Here is an 18,361-nt window from a genome sequence, read left to right as displayed (position 1 = left end):
TGTGGAAAATGGACAAGGTATTTATTTTTAGTGATAAGTGTTTTTTCTACCCAAAGCACTGACTAAAAGAGGCTGAAAATAGCATAACCGTATCTTAAGAGTTACACCATTTTAGAACCAGATCATGCGATTTCTAAACCAGATACTAATCACTTACCCTACCTCTAGGAGTCAAGTACCAGGTGACAGACCAAGAAATCTTAAAACTCACCCTAGGGAAAATTGAGCTGGACTGGAATTTGAGATTTAAGAAGTAACCAGTAAAAGACTGTCCAACATCAAACTTTACATATACAAGTTATATGCAACAAAAATGTAAACATTTTCTCCAAAGGCTTTCAAATATATTATAGGAGAAACAAGCATACAGAACAACTTTTATGTTTCTAGTAAGGATGGTAACTATAAAATAATGAAAAAAAATTCTTTTAATGAAAAACCAAACACTCAATGCTTACTGTCTTACTTTAGGGAAAACCATTTAGTTAAGTAGAGTTCCCCCAAAGCTATTTAAACACCGAGACTCAGAAGCAAACCTTATTTAGATGAGTTTCTAGTCAAGGACTTGACCTATATAATGTAAGTTATATAAATAAAAAATTGAGGCAATATCCTCGAAAGAAGGGGCTACAAGTGGTTTAAAATTTTTCAGCCTGGGGATAAACACGAACTAGAAGCATAAACGTTTCTTGAATACTTTATATCACACAGTTAAGTAGAGAGGATTTTTAATGTCTAAGTTTTAAACTTCTATAAAAATGAATTTCTGTAAGTACTATGGAAACAGCATGCCCTAATTTGGGCCATAATCATGGTAACTACTCACATGTTTGCAATCACCTTTTAAAATAAGAGTCTACAGATGCAGCTTCTGGGGTTGCTGCATTCTAATATGCTATTAGTAATATTGTATGCATAGAGCTGTTCGTTTGACTGCGCTCACACTGGTTCAAACATTCCTCAGGTGAGCCTGTGTTAATGAAAATTCTCCTTTCCAAAGGTTCTTTCGGACTACTCTTATAGAAACCTTGTATCAGAGCCAGCAAACAGCCTCCTGAAGATCTGCAACTGTACATTTTTCAGGCGTTACACTGGATTTTCTTATACAGTTCCCTATTAAAATGGCTTAAATTCCAAACCAAGCCTTGGGAAACAGAGCAGACACTATCTTGAGCCTTTCTACAGCATCTGGCAATAGGACTAGAGTGGTGAAATGAAAAAACAAACGTAGTTTTCAACTCATATGTTGGAGAGGCAAATTAATCCTTACTATGGGAACAAGGGGCAAAGCCTTTTGTTATCATCGATTGTGAAATTGTCTTAAGATAATTTTGATTTTTACAAAATTAGGTTTTGGCCTTAGCCTGCAGTATTTCCCTTATAGCATTCTAGATTAATCTACCTTTATAGCTAATTTCTGTCAAAATGACAAAGGAGAATTGATTTCTTTTGGTGAGGTATCCTTATCATTGGAAACTTCTATGCATTGATTGATGGGGTGTTAGAGGAAAGAACCATGAATTGATTTTTAATAAATAAAGCAAAATCTCCACTTATGGCCAACAATTGATAAAGGCAGCTCTTTTCTCATTGGTAAATTTCTTTCATCTAAAATTAAATTTTAGATGAATTTTAATGAAGCAGTCCAACTCAACAATCACTCAACTTATTACTGTAACACAGCTTTATTAAGGCAATTCCCACTAACATGGCCCAAGTTAAAGGTCCCTCAGCATGGTCATCATAATATCAAATAAGTAAGAAAATTAAGTCAAATGGAAAATGTCATTTAAATTTACATTGTGGTGTAATGGAAAAACCTGCAGCTTCTCAATCAGATGATCTAAATTCAGGTTCCAGCTTGGCACTTATTAAGCATTTTACCCAAGTTGTTTGTCTGTTTTCTCATCTCCAAAATTTGCAACCTTGCAGAATAATTGTACTAAATGAGTTAATACATGTAAAATGTCTGAAATATAGCATAGAACATAATAGTTAATTGCTTAGGTGTGTCTTATTAGTATTATTTAGAACAAAACCTTAAGAGCAAATCATTTCATCACCTGTCCATGTCCACATTAAACTAACAGGGCCAAGTAAAAAATTCATTTAACAGGCTTCTCTCAGGCTTTCTTCACTTTAAAAAAAAAATCCAGCTTTTCAACAGTAAAATTGTGTTACTATAATGTCCTTAATGATATATTGGCTTTTTATGTTGTTGATTTTGCTTTCATAAGGAACTGAAAGCAACACTAGATTTTAAAATGGACTTATAATATTTAAGAACGCATTTCCAGGGTCTTCCAACTATATGGATTTTAACTAATCTGAATTTATAATAGCAGACACACCTCACCGCTGCTAAGGGTCTGCCACAACCTTGGCAAAAATAAGATGAGCCATCAGAAAGGCAAGGCAAATGCAATCTGGACTCAAAAGTTAATTGCTCTTGAATTTTCCTTCTTGTAAATACTGGTGAAGAAACAGAATTGGTGCCAAGAGACTGCAGATGATGAAAATAAAATTCCCACTTTCAAAAAGACAGGAAAGAAAAACGAAAAGAGAGAATCTCAATAATACACAGCACTAGTGCACTTACTGTTGATCCTGGACAAGATTATTGGAACATCATTAAAAGAATGGTTTGTGACAACTCAGGAAAAAAGCAACAATTCTGGCACACAATGTGGGTTCAACAGGGACAAGACAGACCTCATTTCCTTCTCTGACAAGGCTGGTAGCCTGGCAGATCAGGGAAATACAGTGGGCAAAATACATGTGGAATTGAAGACGGAATCTGACAAAGACTCATGACAACTTAAAGGACAAGCTCTAAAAATATGGGCTGAATGCCAGGGCACTTTGTTAGACTAATAAACCTTTGATCCAAAATGCTGTCGACGTCCAATCAGTACTTTCCTATGAAAGGTTCCTAGAGATAGGGTTTTGCCCTTGGTCCCTTTGCTGCACTTTTTTTTTTTTAAACCAATCACCTGAATGAAGCAAAAGAAATATTTATATATTTTTAATTTTCAATAAAAAAATAATCTGTGTTGTATGTTATTTTTTTAGCCCCGAACACTTCTACCTACACTATTACTCTTTGCCTTCACAATTATTCAATGAGGGAGTTAAAACATTATTTTCCATTTTATAAACGAGGAAACAGACATCCTGGTTAAGTTACTCATTTCAAATAACAAAGCTAGAAAACAGAGCTGGAAGAAAGAAAAAAAAGAAAAGAAAGAAAGAAAATAGAGCTAGTACTTAACCTTAAGTCTTTTGACTTCACATTCTGACCAAAACCTGGGACAGGAAACAACTAAAGATGAAGGATACACACAAACAGATCTCGACAAGCAGAAGTGAGGGGAAGTATCTGAGAAATGACATCAAATGACATCAAAGTCCCAGTGTGTGCAGATGAGTGCTATTTTGTCACACAGATGTTCTGAAACATTCAGCAACATGAGATTTATGAGATAGTCAATTTGCTAACCCAGCCAAGCTGCATTCCATATCCAGAGTAAAAAGGATCACAGTCACGCTTCCCTCTGTTGGTCTCAACCCACCTACGCAAGAGCATTCAACATTCTGTGAAGACTCTTGAGGAAAAAAAAAAAAAGACTCTAAGAGAGACAGGAGACAACCAGAGAACAGTTATCAAGGCAATGAGGGGATAAGAAATCATGTCACAGGAAGGATACCTGAAGGAATTATTGGTGTTAAAGTAGATTAAAAGCAACTATGGATAGGAAGAAGAGACCAACAGCTGTCTTCAAAAATATGTCATGTGTTAGACTGTGTCATGAAAGTAAAGAAATAGAACAGAGTTTGATCAGGAAATATAGTAGTCAGAGTTTGATCAGGAAATGATATATATCACTACAAGTAATATATAATAAGGGATTTATTAAAGGAATTAAATCTTACGCATTGTAGGGGCTGTGTCTGTTGTTTGGTCTGGAATCGCTATAGTTCATGCAGGCAGGCAATTAAGAAGAGCTGAAATGAAGTGGGGGTAAACAAGGAAAAACGGAGACCCACGTCTCTCAGCATCTCCCCCATGAATGAAGCCAAGGTGGTGCCTTCTCCACAGAGACGCACACGCTGCTCACTCCCAGGACGTGGGGAAGCCAACAGAGGAGGAGACCCAAGTGCAGCCCCACACCAGCACTGGGGGCCACAGCTGCAGGATAAGGTGCGTGAGCTGCACGGTGCCTGGCGCCCTACACCGACCTCCAGAGCGTCAAAACTGGCTGCTCCTTTATTTCCACCTCCAAAACCTTATACATTTCTCTTGTGCCCAAGTCTAACCAAGAAGCACACAAGGGGATTGTGTGAGAAAGGGATTCTGGGAATTACAGTTTCAGTTTAGCAAAATGGGTACAGTACAGAGTCACCAAAAAAGGAAGCTTAGATTTCCGACCAGTACAAGTATGTGAGGTACCCGAAGACTGAATGGGCTCCCGAAAGTATGGACTCTATGATCAGCTATACTCAACCTTGGCTCAGATAACATTTCTTCCAAATGTTATCAGTAGAAAAAGTCACTCATCCATCAGACAGGATATTTAAGATCCCATCCCACCGTGGAAGTACCATTATTGAAGTATAAGGCATATAATGCTTAAAAGAACCTATTTTGAGAGTAAATGTTCACAGTTTGGGCATGTAGCCACTATACCATTATGTAAGAAACAAATCATAGAACTTGAAATGCAGAACTCTTAAGTTTTTGAGTTCATGCAGTAGTGATTTTTCAATTTCAAAAACTTTCACAATAGCCATAAAGGAACATATATTTTTTCCATTCTAGCGTGACGTGATCCAAACTCCGTAACCACACAGGTGGCACCCGTTGAAAGGTATATTGCTGCTTAGCATAAAATATGGAAAACCCAACAATAACTCTGATATAAAGAGGTAGAAAAGGTGACATCTTTCCAGGCTTTCAGCATACTGGGGCTGGGCTTAAGGCCCTCTCCCTCCTTTTTTACTTCCTTCAATGAAGCTTTATCAGGTAACATCTTTTCTCTTTCTCTTACTAGTCCCCTCTGAACTAGACCTTGGAGACTGGTACAAGAGGAGGCAGAGTCATGAAGACCGCTTGCATCTACATACTGTAAATCCTGCTGGGGATCTGCTCCCTTGTTCTCATCCTGATCGAGGGCCAACCAAGCTTGGACTTCCAAGGCCCAAGGCAGGAGACACCTCAATCCAAGGCAACCAAATGGAAGGTTATGGCAGCTGACCAAAACAACAAAAAACATGAAAAATTTTCCAAATACTGAAGGAAAAATCCATATTTGAGCATATGTACAATTTCCTTTGCCAATAAACTTCTAAACTTGCAAAACTGTGCCTGCCCTTTGGCATCTAAATGTCATATTCTTGTTTCAAATTTATACCGTTTCTCCTTTCCAAGGAATTCAGCTACTGAAGTTCTTGCCTCACAAGTTCCGAAATTTTACAAACCACTTTACATGTCAGATGCCATCTTGCTTTTTTCATTTTAAAATGTATCCCCCCTCCCCACGTTCTACTTCTGACTCTTCCCAGTAGTTTCCTTTGTCCCAGCTTCCTGTGATCAACAACCAAGGGCAACACTCATTAGGTAAACAGACTTGGTGGGACAGACGGGCAAGGGAGGAGTTGGGGAGAACTGACTTAAAAACCTACACCAACACTACCAAAGTCCAGTAAGTCAAGGGTTTGTGGTACTTTTCCACGAGATGTAGTCTAACAGGTTGCACTAGAGCAGTTCAAGTACCTCCTGCTAGTGGCACTGCACCAGCTCATGCCATATGCACGGGAGTCACCAGCCAATGCATTTGATGCCAGCGAGAATCTGCAGATTAATGAAATTCCCCACCAGTGCTGCAGACATGCCCACAGCTTTATTTCTTTTAACATGATATTAATGCATTTCAGGCTCTGAGTTTAGGGCCTGTGCTGATTCTTTTGATGGCTGAGTTACGCCCACCAAGACAACATAACATCCAGACAGCAACCCCAAGGGCAAAGTGAGGAGGATTTTCTGATTATGTCATCGAACAGGAAACCTCATGGAGACTCTGGGATTAATGTATTTTCCACTGGAGCTAAAAGCAGGCAGGATGCAGTAACTGGAAGGGGGAGAGGGAGGAGGAAATGCTAGGAGGGGTGGTGGTAGTGTCTTTAATATGAGATTTAAAGAAATAACTCATTTATTCACATTTAAAGCCTCCAAGCAAATACAGATTTGGAAACTTCAGTTCATGGTGGTAATAAGCAAATTGCAGAAGCACTGGATATGAATGCACCCTACAAAGAGCTTCTCTAAACCATGGCACCATTCTTGCTCCAGATGGCATGGAAAATAATTTACAAATGACAAAAGTTCAATGGGTGTGTGGCAGCTGTTCAGTTCGAGCTCTTGGACCACCCACTTCAGTAGAACTGAGAGCTTTCCATTAACTCTTGCCTCTCAGAGGGCCTTCAAAGAGCATCAGAACATGTGTACAATATGTTCTCAGAAAGTAGCTGGCCAAATATGGAAGATCAGAAAATCAAGTTAAATAGAAATGGAAAATACAAATACATACTGTTTTCTCCAAAATCCATAATACCAAGCAGGGACTACCAAAGGACGTCAAGTTTTCAAAACTAAATTTTGCATGACCTTCCTTTTTTCCCCTTTATATGTACTCACAGCTTCCTTTCACACAGAATGAGAAGTATCTTGCATTTTGGTAGTATTATTTTAATAGCAGTCAATATTGTGCTCGTCTCCCTTCATTCACTCCTACAAACCCGTACACTAAAAAAGCATTCCAGCTTAACCATATTACAACTGCTACTTTGAACACAGCATCACCCATTTTATCTTTCTGTTCTGAGCCTCCAAACAAAGCCAACAAATTCTAAAAGACCACCAGGTTGCAAAACAAACATTTTCTGCCCATGAATTTAGGAAGGGTTGCTAAGTTGCTTTTAAGTCTAGGTAAATCATTTACAAAAGCAGCAAGTTGAATAGAGATAATTCTATTAACTAAATTCTTTGGGTTACTTAAAGCCAAGGTGCATTATAAAACAAACTCAACCTGAACAATCTGCCACTTTCAAAAGGGCCATTTTCAAGCATGGCAGCCACAAAAGGTAAGGTTATAATTTAAGCAGAGAAAACTTCTAGGACAGTAAATGTTGCGAAGCCATCTGCTGCATGGACTCTTTGGCATGCAGTCTTAATTGAGTGCAGAAGCTTTCTAAGCATTCATCTGACCAGGTTTGAAATGGATAGAAATGTGGAAGGATGATAAAGAGCTGACACCCTTTGTAAGCTACCCAACACAGGAATCTAAGATCGCATCACTGGAGGAGCCACCCACCCACTCATTCCTGATTCAGGCCTGTCCATAAATAGATCTCTTAAATGAGGGGGCTTGCCAGGGCCCAGGAGATGGGTAACCGGATCCTTCACCCTAATAATATGCATGGGGTCTGGTGTTCAAAACCAAAAACAAAACAGAAGGACATCTTAACAAAGCAAAAAGTATCATATTAAGCTAACTTACAGCAAATAATTTTAAGTGAAACTGTTCACAATCACAAAAGATTTTAAAGAACCACTAGCACTGCTGAAAACAAGAGTGTCCTCCAAGTTCATATTCAATTTCATATAAGCCCTTGGAGTATGCTTGTCCAGTCATTTTTTTATTACCGTTCAGCTAATTGTGCAGCTTGTGAATTATCTTTTACACACTGTTCTACTTGTTCATCTGTAAATGAGAAACCTAAGAATTAGTGAAAATTGGTCAAACAGTGTATGCCTGGAGGGAGTAAGATCAAGAGCAACATTAAAACCGATCATTTTCTGTATCTTTTTAAAAAACATTTTCTATACTTCCCAGCTGTTACGAGGGATGAAAAATCAGAAATGCAGAGTTTTCTTTTCAAACAGTCCAGGCATTTGGATACCTACCCAGAGTTAGACAGTAGATATAGCAATCTGGCAAACGTTAAAATTATTCTGAAGATACCATAAAGATTAAATTTCATACCAAAGAAATTTTATTCGCTGTGCAGAATATCTCTAGTTAAACAAATTATTCAAAACTTGGGACTGAATACATTCAATAAAGCTGTCAAAGAACAAGGATCCGTTGTCTCTTTTCTTTGCCTCAAGGAACTTGAACAGACAACCACCAGACAGTCTGCTGAACTCTCCGCGGACCTCAAGGGTGAATTTCTGTAGGACGATCTCTAGACTAAAAAACGAACTTAAACAAGTAGTCCTGTAACATAAGACTCTCTGTGTTAGGATTTTTACTAAATTGGTTTGAGTCTGTGGCTGCTTCTTACCAAGTCCACTCACCCAAAGACAGAATCAATCAAAATCAGGTGCACAGTATAGTTCATAAGATTATAGTTCTTTTAGAATATATGTTCTGAAACAAGGTTAAGTTACAGTAGCCAATGCTATTACATACACTACAGCAAACAACATAATCCATAGCTGCCTATGTGGAATTAGATGTATCTCCCCCGCAAGCTTCCAAAGCACACCACACATACCAGAACCAGATCTGGCAATAAGATCTGGCTACCTTTTATGCCCAGTTCAAAATGTTTTAATCCAAATAAAAAGATTATTAAAAGCAGATCACTGCTGCCTGACTTCAAGACTTACCATAGAGCTACAGTAATCAAGATAGTGTGGATCACAGAGCTACAGTAATCAAGATAGTGTGGACCATAGAGCTACAGTAATCAAGACAGTGTGGTATTGGCAAAGAAAAAAAAAAAAGAAAATACATCAACGGAACAGAATAGAGAATCCAGAAACAGACCCACATAAATACAATCAAATGCTGGTCTTTGCAAAGAAGCAAAGGCAACACAATGCAACAAGGATAGTATTTTCAACAAATCGTGCTAGAACTGGACATCCACATGAAAAAAAAAATTTACTGACACATACCTTACACCCTTCACAGAAATTAAGTCAAAATGGATCACAGAAGACCTAAATGTAAAACACAGAACTCACATAACTCATCACAGAAGTTAACATAGGAGAAAACCTAGATGACCTTGGGTATGAAAATGACTTTTTAGATACAACACCAAAGGCACAATCCATGAAAGAAAGAGTTTATAAGCTTGACTTCACTCAAATTAAAAACCTCTGCTCTGTCAAAGAAAATGTCTCAAGCATGAGGGCAAGCCACAGACTGGGAGAAAATATTTGCAAAAGATATCTGATAAAGGACTGTTATCGAAAATATACATAGAACCCTTAAAACTCAACAATAAGAAAACAACATGATTCAAAAATGGGCCAAAGGGCTTCCCTGGTGGCGCAGTGGTTGAGAGTCCGCCTGCCGATGCAGGGGATGCGGGTTTGTGCCCCGGTCCGGAAAGATCCCACATGCCGCGGAGCGGCTGGGCCCGTGAGCCATGGACGCTGAGCCTGCGCATCCGGAGCTCCACAGCAGCGGGAGAGGCCACAACAGTGAGAGGCCCGCGTACTGCAAAAACAAACAAACAAACAAACAAAGGGCCAAAGATCTTAACAGATACCTCACCAAAGAAGTTATACAGACAAATAAGCATATGAAAAGATATTCATCACATGTCATCAAGGAAATGCAAATTAAGACAATGAGATATCACTACACAGCTATTAAAATGGCCAAAATCTGGAACACTGACACCACCAAACGCTGACAAGGATGTGAAACAGGAACTCTCATTCACTGCTGTTTGGAATGTAAAATAGGACAGCCACTTTCCAAGAGAGTTTGACAGTTTCTTACAAAACTAAAGACGCTCTTACCATACCATCCAGCAATCATGATCCTTGGTATTTACCCAAAGGAGATGAATACTTATGTCCACATAAAAGCCTGCACACAGATATGTACGACAGCTTTATTCATAATTGCCAAATTTGGAAGCAATCAAGATGTCCTTCATTAGGTGAATGGATAAAGAAGCTATGATATATTCAGACAATGGACTACTATTCAGTTCTAAAAAGAAAGACGCTATCAAGCCATGAAAATACATAGAGGAAACAAATGCATATTACTAAGTGAAAGAAGCCAATTGGAAAACGCTACATACTGTGTGATACCAACTCGATAATATTCTGGAAAGGCAAAACTAAAGAGACAGTAAAAAGATCAGTGGTGGCCACTGGGTGGGGAGGAATGAATAGGTGGAAGGCAGAGGATTCTTAAGGCAGTGAGAATACTCTGTATACCATAATGATGGATACACATTATTACACATTTGTCCAAACCCAAAAAAGATAACACCACCAAGAATGAACTGTAAACTATGGACTTGGGTTGCTTATGATGTGTCAGTACAGGTTTATCAAATGTACCACTCTTGCTGGGGATGTTGAGAATGAGGGAGGCTATGCATGTGGGGGGCAGGGGGTATGTGGGAAATCTCTTCATTTTGCTGTGAACCTTAAACTGCTCTAAAAATGGTCTTCAATTTTAAAATCATAAACATAAAAGTATTTTAAAATATCATTAAGGTGACCCTAGATCATCCCTGTGCAGCAGAACTTTCTGCAATGCTAGAAATGCTCTCTCTACATCTATACTTTCCAGCCTGGTAGTTCCCAGCTACTCAGCACTGAAACACGGCTACTGTAATGGAGGAACCCAATTTTCAGTTTTATTTGACGTTAATTGATTTTATTTTAAATTTAAATAGGCACATGTGGATAAGGACTATCATACTGGACAGCATGGCTCTGGGAAGCACAATTAAATACTGTGTCATTTAATCTTTAATGAACTACACATATTTTTCAGACATCAGGATCTGCAGAAAAAATAAGGCAATGAATTATTATAAAAATGGGAAACAGACTGCCCGTATTTTAGGAAGGGAAAGTATAATCAAAACAAATACTCATTTCTTTCTATTGGTATCGTTTGCCCCTAATTTTAAGAATAGGAAGATGATAGAAAAGGCCTTTGTCTAGCACTTCACAATTTGCATTCTTTTACCTTGATAGACACAACAGTGAGTTGATTTTGTCAGGTGTAAACAGTGTTTTTACACTTCCTAAAGAAGTGTGCCTTCGTTATTGTTCAACATTTAATTAAGTCCTAACACCAAAAAGATCTGGTAGTGAGTTTCAGTACATACGCTGTGCACAGCTAACTAGAGAAACCGAGCTGGAACTTGAGCCTGTAAGTAATACTTCAGGCAGAATATCTGATGTTGATAGAAATGAGCACAGGGCAACCACCTAGTATCAGTGGGCAAGGACACTTCCACACCACTAGATGGTCGCTCCAGCACTCTGTGGAACTGTGGGGAAGTCACGTCTCCAACACTTCAGTTTTCTTATCTGAAAAATGGGGACGGTAATACTGACTTAACATTAAGTCCCTGCTGGGTAGAATGCCCTGTGCAAACAGAATAACGTCTATTTTATGAGTCATACTATGATATAAGATTGTCTTTGGTTATTTCAAGCTACAGAAACTCTGGGACAGTTACCAGCCCAGTTCCAACAGACTCGTGGCCATGTCTGAACAGGTAAAAAAGAAAAATCCTGGACAAGAGGAATTTAACTTCTTTATCACATAGGACCAGCCATCCCTTGATGCTGTTCACTCCCCAATGCTCAAGACACTGCTGTTTTTAAACACAAAGTGAAGTAAATAACCACTTCATTCCAACAGTCTTTCCAATTCTTATGAACATGCTGTTTCTCTTTCCTCAGACCTTGTCAGACATTAGGTTTTCTTTTGGAGGAGAGATTAATGAGGCAAGAAGTGCAACTACAGTCATAGATTGTGAAAAATTTTTAAGCTCAAGAGACCTTAAAGGCCATCTAGTCTAATCCTCTAATTTTGTTTGTTAGAACCTAGACCCTTGGAGGGTAAATTGTTTGCCCCAATTTTCTAAGAAATACTATTCCTGGGATCTTGTCATACACCATTGCATCAAAAGTTGACATCAATATTTACTCAGAGCTCATGAGTTCTGTGATCCCGGTATCCATTTATTAGGTTTTTTTTTTTTTTTTTTTTTTTGCGGTACGCAGGCCTCTCACTGCTGTGGCCTCTCCCGTTACGCAGCACAGACTCCGGACGTGCAGGCTCAGCGGTCACGGCTCACGGGCCCAGCCACCCCACGGCATGTGGGATCCTCCCGGACCGGGGCACAAACCCGGGTCCCCTGCATCGGCAGGCGGACTCTCAACCACTGCGCCACCAGGGAAGCCCTATTAGGATTTTTTAAGTGATAACAGCAATAACTATAGCAAATGATAATGTGCACATAAAAAATGAATACCAATAATTAACTATTATTAAGGTTATATAAGGTTTCTTCTTAGGATATAATCATTTAAATGAACACATGGAAGGGTATATACCTTCGTAAAAAGCCCCAAAATACAGAAGGAAGTATAACCTGCTAGATGTGAAAGATAAATTTAATCCCAAATTATTTAGAAATTACAATTATGGCCCTCTCCTCTCTTATTCAATATAATCTAAAACCACATTGACTTGCTGTAAAGCTAATGTTCCTTCCACTAAACAAACTCGCTCCCAAGAGAGCCTAGAAGGAAAAAAAAAAGTTGAGAACCAATAGTGTTCTTACTTGTAAACATCACTAATGTAAAAAGTTTAAAGGAGTCCTGAAAACCAATGAGTAACATACGTTTCAGACATTATCAATGATGTTATCTTCTCTATTTGTCAATGTTTCCCATTACCTGATTGAACAGAACTGACTGCCCGTTCATTTTCCAGTTGGGAAAGGAGAATGAAAATATTTTCACACGTGTGAGGCAGTCTGACCGACAGACTGAGTCTTTCCCTGTCTCTACTATTCCTTCTCTTTGGTAGCAGGTTCCAGAGTATTCAGACCATATTAGAAATCTCACTTTCCAAATTATCAAATACAGACCACTTTGAACCACCAATCACTGAACAATGGAAAGGAGCACAAGCTTTAAAATCAGACAGACGCTTGAAACTACACTCCCAACTATTAGCTAAATGAATTTCAGTTTTCTCTTGTAAAATACTACAAATTTTATGTCACAGGGTAATTGAAAAATTAAATGAGGTAATACGTGTAATACATTCAGCACAATATGTGAAAGATGGTGCCCCCCCCAAAATAGCAAGTATAACTGTCATCTTCAGCAATAAACAGTTCCAGAAGTTGCAATTTTTTTTTAAAGGAAAGAAAGCCAAATCCCTTCACTTAAGGAGCTTTTGAGACAAGTTGGGGGCCCAGTCTACTCACTGTGAGATGAGGGGCATTGTAAGCAGCAGCAGCTACCCGCCAATTGAGGGTAGAGCAGAAAAGAGAAGTTTGGGGGTGGGGGTGGGGGGTAAGTTTTAACTGGAATAGTTGGAGGCACTTCCTGGAACAACCAAGAACTGTAAACTAAAGCCCGGATCAAACTTGAAAATGCACAAAGGAGCAGGAAAGGGTCATTCCTGGCAGAGATGTAGCTGCGGCAAGGCTACAATTCTGCAGTGCAGATATATCAATATTTTTGTGGACCAGGGTAAAGCAAGGCAAAGCATTCACATTTAGATATCATGAGTGGAAACTAAATGTAGTCCAGTTTGGTCAAGCCTGGGACGCCCTCTAAGAAGTGCAAAGTCATCCTGCCATAGCCGGGGAAGCACTGAACTTTCCCCAACAGTGGAGCAAACACATACAAAGTGTGGACTAGGAAGATGCAGAGGCAGGAAAATGTGAAGGTAGGGGTGGGTGGAGAGGTAATAGCAACCTAGAGACCAGAGTTTTCACCTCCACAGTGGGCCAAGTCAGTGTGCTGCTTTCGACTCTGGTTTAATACACTAGAACTGAAATGGGAGTGCCTCACACAGTATACAAAGCACAGGCTTATTTGTCCAGTGAATGGGAACAAGAATGACAGTGATGGTGCAAGTCTTTTTAGGGTTACACAGAACAAGGGGAAGTCGGCTAGGGAAGGGTATAGGCCAGGGCGAGGCCCAGCCTTTAGTAAAGTTGAACCTGTGGTCACTAAAGGAAGGGTTAAGCGGCCTGCAGTAGGATTATGAATAAGGATTAAGGTCCTGGTAATAGGTGAGGCAGGTTGAGAGCTGGGCAGGGTCGGGGGCAAGGCTGAAGGAAATCCAATGCCAGAAAGGTGATGGCCATAAGAAACCGATCCAACGATAAGAAAACTTAATTTCACAGAGCTACTCAAGTCTTTATAATTACTACGCCAGGATGATTCTTCTCTGTATAACACACAGAAGCCTATTAAGGCTGGTTCTCACGCCCTACGTGGGTCTATGTTCATCTCTAGGAGACTTTTCTCCATCCTCCTCCTGCTGCAGCTGCTTTATACTCTGAATGGCTTAAGGCTGAGTTCCAACTCATATCCCTTGAAAAGATATCTAAGGCCACCTCATTCATTCTAGGCTGTAGCAGCAAAGCAGAGAGACATAGCCTTTGCTTTTACAGAGCTCATATGCTAGTGCAGAAGTAGAAAGAAGAACAGATAGCAAAAGTTAGACAAATAAATGCAAGATAATGTCAAGAAATAAAGAGATTTTTTAAAACTCCAAATACGGGCGAGGCTACTCTGGCTTGGGGTCATCATGGAAGGTGAAATCTGAACTGAGGAAGAAAGGAGCTCTGGAGACAAACATCAAGAAGGAGCCTGTTGAAAAAATTCACAATTTGTATAGAAACACAAAAGACCTCGAACAGCCAAAGAAATCTTGAGAAAGAAAAACGGAACTGGAGGAATCAGGCTCCTGGGCTTCAGACTATACTACAAAGTTACGGTAATCAAGACACTATGGTAGTGGAACAAAAACAGAAATACAGATCAATGGAACAGGACAGAAAGCCTAAAGATAAACCCATGCACATATGGTCACCTTATTTTTGGTAAAGGAGGCAAGAATATACAATGGAGAAAAGACAGCCTCTTCAATGGTGCTGGGAAAACTGGACAGCTACACGTAAAAGAATGAAATTAGAACACTCCCTAACACCATACACAAAAATAAACTCAAAATGGATTAAAAACCTAAATGTAAGACTGGACACTGTAAAACTCTTAAGAGGAAAACATAGGCAGAACATTCTATGACATAAATCATAGCAAGATCCTTTTTGACCCACGTCCTACAGAAATGGAAATAAAAACAAAAATAAACAAATGGAACCTAATGAAACTTAAAAGCTTTTGTACAGCAAAGGAAACCATAAACAAGATCAAAAGACAACCATCAGAATGGAAGAAAATATTTGCAAATGAAGCAACTGACAAAGGATTAATCTCCAAAATTTACAAGCAGCTCATGCAGCTCAATATCAAAAGAACAAACCACCCAATCCAAAAATGGGCAGATGACCTACACAGACATTTCTCCAAAGAAGATATACACATTGCCAACAAACACATGAAAGGATGCTCAACATCATTAATCATTAGAGAAATGCAAATCAAAACTACAATGAGATATTACTTCACACGGTCAGAATTGACATCATCAAAGAATCTACAAACAATAAATGCTGGAGGGTGTGGAGAAAAGGGAACCCTCTTGCACTGTTGGTGGGAATGTAAATTGATACAGCCACTATGGAGAACAGTATGGAGGTTCCTTAAAAAACTAAAAATAGGGGCTTCCCTGGTGGCACAGTGGTCGAGAGTCTGCCTGCCAATGCAGGGGACATGGGTTCGTGCCCCGGTCCAGGAGGATCCCACATGCCGCGGAGCGGCTGGGCCCGTGAGCGATGGCCGCTGGGCCTGCGTGTCCAGAGCCTGTGTTCTGCAACGGGAGAGGCCAGGGCAGTGGGAGGCCCATGTACCACACACACACACAAAAAAAAACTAAACTAAAAATAGAACTACCATATGACCCAGCAATCCCACTACTGGACATATACCCTGAGAAAACCAAAATTCAAAAAGAGTCATGTACCACAATGTTCATTGCAGCACTACTTACAATAGCCAGGACATGGAAGCAACCTAAGTGTCCACTGACAGATGAATGGATAAAGAAGATGTGGCACATACATACAATGGAATATTACTCAGCCATAAAAAGAAATGAAATTGAGTTATTTGTAGTGAGGTGGATGGAACTAGAGACTGTCATACACAGTGAAGTAAGTCAGAAAGAGAAAAACAAATACTGTATGCTAACACATATATACGGAATCTTAAAAAAAAAAGGTTCTGAAGAACCTAGGAGCAGGACAGGAATAAAGACACCGATGTAGAGAATGGACTTGAGGACAAGGGGAGGGGGAAGGGTAAGCATATGTGCACTGCCAAATGTAAAATAGCTAGCTAGTGGGAAGCAGCTGCATGGCACAGGGAGATCAGCTTGGTGCCTTGTATCCACCTAGAGGGGTGGGATAGGGAGGGTGGGAGGGAGATGCAACAGGGAGGAGAAATGGGGATAAATGTTTATGTATAGCTGACTCACTTTGTTATACAGCAGAAACTAACACACCATTGTAAAGCAATTATACTCCAATAAAGATGTTAAAAAAGAAAAGGAGCCTGTTCTATGACCAAGAGCTTGCAGGGTAGTTTGGTAAAAAGGCAGTGAGCAAGAGGACAGGCCTGCAGGTGTGAGATGAGACCTGCACTCCTGCGCTAAGGGTTGAGCCTACAAGGCTGGGAGAGAGCGAGCTGCTAACAGCTCAATAAAGAGGACTCTAAAGGAGGCCTGGGTTTTAGCCAACGATAGTGAACTTGGTTTTAGATATGTTGAGCTAATGGGGGGTAAGCAAGCAGGGAACAGCTGGGTAAAGAAATCCTGACAAGTGAGTGGAAATAAACTGAAATTCCGAAGAAAGGCTGAGCCCGAAGATGTGGCTCCAGAATCACTCAGCCATATGGGAGTTCAGCAGCATTTCTATGGTTCTCTACGTGGGAGAGTAGTGTCTATATTGGCTACAAGAGCAGACTGACATCTTGCCAACCTTCAGGAAACATGCAGGAATTTTCTCTGCCACCCACCAACATGATTTGCCCCAGAAACACACACATACACTCACATACACACAGAATTTAGCTTAAGTTAATGGCCCTACTACACAAACTCAGAGCAAAATGACATGTTATTTAGATTTAAATGTGCTGAATAAAAATGCTGCAAAATCATGTGGGCTTTGACTTTTTAATGTTATTCAATTGATGTCATTAAAACAGAGGAATTAGTCTTGTAATTATTCCCTCATGAGTTCTGATGTCTGTCTAAAAAAAAGGAAGAGCACTCATTTCTGTTTCCAAACCGACTTATTTGGGGAGAAAATTAGATGGGTTAAAAAAACCAAGTTTCAACATGCACGGGGGAGAGGAAGAAAACGTGTGTCAATAATGAATAACGCCCCTCCAGCCCACTGAGCCGGCTGCCATTTGGATGGTGCAGCCTGGCTGATGCAGCAGTGAAGATGGAGCCTGTCTCGCAGGCTTCAGGCTTCAGGCTTCAGCAAGCTCGCCATGCTCGGTACTCTAACACTTCATTAACATGCTAATGTGCGCCCATTATTTTGTGCAAGTACCACAGTCTGCGTCCTTTTTTTGGCTACGTTGGGTCTTCATTGCTCTGCGCGGCCTTTCTCTAGTTGTGGTGAGCTGGGGCTACTCTTTGTTGTGGTGCACAGGCTTCTCATTGTGGTGGCTTCTGTTGTGGAGCAGGGGCTCTGAGCGCACGGGCTTCAGTAGTTGCGGCTCGCAGGCTCAGCAGTTGTGGCTCACAGGCTCTAGAGTGTAGGCTCAGTAGTTGTGGCACACAGGCTTAGTTACTCCGCGGCATGTGGGAATTTCCCGGACCAGGGCTCGAACCCGTTCCCCTACATTAGCAGGCAGATTCTTAACAACTGCACAACCAGGGGAGTCCCTGCATCTTTTAAAGCCTCTAGCAACCACAGCTAGAATGCAAGGGACATAACCGTTGAAAATGACCCAAAAGCTAACTCACACCATTATTAATAAGAAACAATATGCTGCTCAAGAGGTGGGTCATTTTTCTAACTTAGGGCTTTGGCAGGTCAATCATTCTACCTGTGAACATCAGTGAAAAAAGAAGCTCATTTCTTCTGAAGCATAAGCAAACTGTAATATTAACTCTACCAAATAAACATCCACACACTCTAAATGCCAAGGTACGAGAGGTACGTGGGGATTACAGGCATGGTTTGTTGGAAAAAGTAATGAACTAAGAGTTAGAAAGCCTGATTTCAGTGTGAGGTCCTCTCACAGTCTAACTCTGTAATCTCCAGTGAGTCATTTGACCTCACTGGGAACTCGTTTTGTTACTTATAGTATGTTGGAGTATCTGAGATTATCATTAAGATTTCACACAAATAA

The sequence above is a fragment of the Lipotes vexillifer genome, unplaced genomic scaffold, assembly GCF_000442215.2.
Source record: "Lipotes vexillifer unplaced genomic scaffold, Lipotes_vexillifer_v1.1 scaffold428, whole genome shotgun sequence".
Lineage (NCBI taxonomy): Eukaryota > Metazoa > Chordata > Mammalia > Artiodactyla > Lipotidae > Lipotes > Lipotes vexillifer.
This window is presented reverse-complemented; position numbering follows the sequence as displayed.